Raw genomic sequence first — 4,711 nt, forward strand, 5'->3', positions numbered from 1 at the left:
GAGGCGAAAAATTTATTTTGGATTGTTGGCTTTGTTAATGGGATGGAGGTACTGGTTACATATAGAGGTTTTTAGGGTGAGCTATGCAGAACTGGAAGTGTTTGCTTATCTGTAACTATGTTACAAATTATGAACAAATTGATTGTCTACTTCTTTATGTTTTTAACAAATTCGATTATAGCTGTTTACAGGGTAGAGGTTTGAGGCTTTGTCTGCATCAATGATGTTTCAGAATAGCCTATTTAATTAGGAGTGGACCCCTGCAAAATCCACCGCTAAAATCTCTAAAATTATTGCACAAATCAACTGATTTATATAATTAATTCTATATGAAAGGCCTACCAATGGCCCAAGCTAATCCGATCCAAACAAAGGACCAGAAAAATTACAAATGTTGCAATAATCAATAATCAGGCTATATTGTCAATCTTCTTCATACATTTCCATTTCACCGCAACTTTTCATTTCCTTTTGATTTTCCTATTCCTCTAGCGTTATGTTCCAGACATGTACATGCTTTGTGAAAACTGCTGCCATGTCCAGACATCTCCATGACGATATAATACAGGAATTAACACGGATTCCACCCATAAATCTAGGCAAGGATGGACAGTTTACATTCTGAATTCAACAGCATGGTGTGCGTCTCAGAGCTTTTTAGAAAAGCACTTCTTATAAACTGAAAAATAAAATCTGACTCCTTATTGCTGCTAGTATGATACTATACACCTTGTTGCAAGTGCTGCTTCCTTCTTATCACTGCAAGTTTGATATTATACGCAGCCTGCTTCATTTAGCATCACCAATAATCTCCACAAGAACATTCTCCTTCACTGAAATGATGGAACCGGTTTGCATCTCTTACAACAATTTTTCTTGCTACTATCTTGGAGATAAATTTGGTTGCATTGTGGCACTCAACACATACTCGAAGATTCTTGACAACTCTAACAGTGGCTCCAGGGGACGTGTTTAACAACCCAAATGCAATTGCTAACTTCTCACTATGATGATTGAGGAATAATTCTTTTTCCTCTTTTTCCACATCATTCAATGCAACTCTTGAATTTGAAGCATATCCTGCTGCCTTCATCTCACAAGACAGTTCCTCTAACATTGCATAGATCTCCTGTGTCTGTGGGTGTGATCTATCTCCTACATAAAAAGCATGTACTCTTTTATGGACTTCAATCCAACTGCACCCAGGTGTCTTTCTTATTTCTTTATCTTTCATCAATCTCCTTACCTTTTGAGAATCCCCCCACCTGCCCACTTCTGCATAGATGTCTGACAGAAGAACATAAGATGCAGCATTCTTAGGGTCCATCTCGAAAACAAGATTTGCTGTAAATGTACCCAACCTCGTATTCATAGGCGATCTACAAGTGCTAAGTAAACACATCCACACGACAATCACAGGTTTCATTGGCATTTTAATGATAAAGGTAAGAGCTTCCTCAAGATAGCCAGCACGAGCAAGAATATCAACTACGCATACATAATGCTCCAATTTAGGTGTAATGCAATAAAAGTCCCTCATGGAACTGAAATATTTACAGCCTTCATCTACTAAACCTGCATGGCTGCATGCAAATAAGACACACACAAAGCTTACTTGGTCTGGGTCTGTTCCAGAGTGCTTCATTAGTTCAAAGAGTTTAAGGCCATCCTCGCCATAGCCATGCATTGCATATCCTGCTATCATTGCAGTCCATAGGACCACATCTCGTTGAGACATTTTGTCGAACAGCCTCCGTGCCCTGTGTATGCTTCCACACTTTGCATACATGTCTATCAGGCCACTGACAACCACAGCATTTGATAAAAGTCCACTTTCAATTATGCTTCGGTGGATATCGAAACCCTCCTCCAAAGCTCCCAATCTGGCAGTCGCTGAAAGGATGATGGTAAAGGTTGTCAAGTTTGGCTTTACATCTGCCAATTGCATTTCCTGATAGGTTTCCAAGGCCTTCTCAACAAGCCCATTTCGTGCATAACCTGCAATCATCGTAGTCCATGAAACCACATTTCGTTGAGGCATTATCTCGAAGAGTCTTGAAGCTTCCTCGAGAAAACCATTTTGTGCATATCCTGCAATCATTGCAGTCCATGATACAACACTTCTTTCAGACATTTCGCTAAAGAGTTCCCGTGCCTTCAGTATACTTCCACATTTTCCATACATGTCTATCAAAGCATTTGCAACTACAACATCTGATGAAAATCCACTTTCAATTATACTTTGATGGATTTCCATGCCCCCTTCCAATGCTCCCAATTTGGCACAGGCTGGGAGAATGCTGGCAAAGGTTGCAGAGCTTGGCTTTACACCTGATAATTGCATCTGCTTAAAGGTCTCCAAAGATTTTTCAACAAGCCCGTTTTGTGTATATCCAGCAATGATTGCAGCCCATGAGAGCGCATTTCTTTGAGGCAAATTATTAAACAGTTCACGTGCCTTCCATATGCTTCCACATTTTGCATACATGTCTATCAGGGCATTCACAACTACAATGTCTCTTGGAAATCCGCTTTCTATGATGGTTTGATGGATTTCTATACTTCGTCTCAAAGCTCCCATTTGGGTACAGGCTCGGAGGATGCTGACAAAGGTTATGGAATTTGGCCTTACACCAGCCAATTTCATTTTCTTAAAAGTCTCTACCGCCTGTTCAACAAATCCATTTTGCGTATATCCTACCATCATCGAAGTCCACGAGACGACATCGCGTTGAGGCATTTTGTCAAACAGTTTCTGAGCCTTCATTATACTTCCGCATTTTGCATACATATCCATTAAGGCACTGGCAATCACAACATTAGACGAAAATCCACTTTCCATTGTGCATCGATGGATTTCCATACCCGGTTTGACAGCTCCCAATTTAGCACATGCGGGGATGATGCTGACAAATGTTGTAGAGTTTTGTTTAACACCTGCCAATTGCATTTGGTTAAAAGTCTCCAAGGCTTTCTCAGCAATCCCACTTTGTGCATATCCTGCAATTATTGATGTCCATGAAATCACATTAGGTTGAGGCATTCGTTCAAAAATCTGTAAAGCCTCATCGAGAGCACCATTTTGTGCATATCCTGCAATCATCGTATTCCATGAAACCGTAACTCGTTCAGGCATTTTGTCAAACAGTGCACGTGCTTTCTGCATCCTCCCACATTTTGCATACATATCCATGAGAGCATTTACAACTACAACATCTGAAAGAAACCCTCTATCTATTATACTTTGGTGGATTTCCGTACCCTTTTCCACGGCCCTCGTCTGGCCACAGGTAGGAAGTATTGTGGTAAAGGTGAAGTGATCCGGTTGAACCCCTGTTCGCTGAAATTGTTGAAACAGTTTCAGTGCTTCTCGAAAATAACCATGTCTTCTGTAAGTTCCGATGATCAAATTCCATGACATGACATCTTGCTCTGTCATGTTATTAAAAACCTTACAAGCATCCTTCAAGCAACCCTCTTGACAGAATGCTCTGAGTTGGATATGCTCTGTGGATGGCATTGTGTGACTATGGCGTGGAAAAGAGTGATTCGTCCTACTGCAATCACAATGAAACACCATTATTGTCTTCCCCCTTAAACATCGTATTGCAGACATTTTTCTTTATGTTAATCATCTTTCATATTTACGCTCTCCACAGTAATATCGGTATGTTGTAGCATACTCTGACGCCACCCCATTGGAAGATCTCAATTTCAACTCCATTTCCAAGTTGATTTCCTTAACCACACCAGACTCTTCGGCAAGATATGCTTAAAGTGATCCCAATGCGACAGAATTAGCTTCTCAAGAATTTGTTGTTGGGGACATTTGAAATCACCCTGAACAAGCCTTTACGCCCATAGGACATTTCTTTGAGTTTATCTTTCTTTTGAGTTTAAACTCCGTAGTCAAGCGTGTTCAAGCTGGAGTAGTACTGGGATAGGTGACCTCCTATGAAGTCCCAGTGCTTCACCCCTTTGAGCATCACATAGATCCACGAGTGCTAAGTGTTCCATTTATTCTCATGAGAGATGGATTCATGTTGAATCACTACTCATGAAACATGAGTCAATGAGTTTGACTCAAAAATCACACAATTAAACCTTGATAGCAATATCACAATTTGATTTTCTATGGAAATTATCTCCTACTTATCAATTGACGAGCTTAAGGGACTTACAAATGAATGGTTTATAAGACACAACACTTGGTGAAGGTTTTGCAAATGGAGTTGCAAGCTTTGAATTTAACCATGGAGGAAACTCTGTAGTTAAGCGCACTCAGGGTGGAGTATTACTGGGATGGGTGACCTCTTGGGAAGTCCCGGTGCTTCACCCCTATCAGCATCACCTAGATCCAATGAGTGCTAAGTGCTCCATTTATTCTCATGATCACACAGTTAAATCCTAATAGCAATATCACAAAGTACTGTGTATTTAATATTGTAAAGGTGTCATAATTCTTTTTTTTAAACCTAATACTAGCACTTATACTCCAAAGGTCCAAGGGTCAAGCTGATTATGAAACCAAAACGCCTAAAATTTATTGAAAACTTTTAATTGATATGAAAAGACCTAAAACTTGAAATTGATTCAACTTATGAAATGTGTACCCCTAATGCTATTAAAATGTTCTTCCAAGGCTTATAAAGAGATCATCTTGAGCAATGAGAAAGGATTCATGAATTTTACTAAGGAAAACATAAGTAAT

General features: G+C 39.7%; 1 pseudogene across 1 annotated transcript; it reads right to left on the reverse strand.

Annotated features, from left to right (window-relative positions):
- Positions 1-307: 307 nt before the first annotated feature.
- LOC149538644 (pentatricopeptide repeat-containing protein At3g26782, mitochondrial pseudogene) lies at positions 308-3,813 on the reverse strand (annotated as a pseudogene). Its single transcript, XR_016356081.1, has one exon. The product of XR_016356081.1 is annotated as a pentatricopeptide repeat-containing protein At3g26782, mitochondrial pseudogene (transcript).
- Between the last annotated feature and the right edge of the window lie 898 nt (positions 3,814-4,711).

Source organism: Cupressus sempervirens, chromosome 9 (genome assembly GCF_028749045.1).
Source record: "Cupressus sempervirens isolate cs-2001-9-10 chromosome 9, ASM2874904v1, whole genome shotgun sequence".
In the NCBI taxonomy this organism is placed as follows: Eukaryota; Viridiplantae; Streptophyta; class Pinopsida; order Cupressales; family Cupressaceae; genus Cupressus; species Cupressus sempervirens.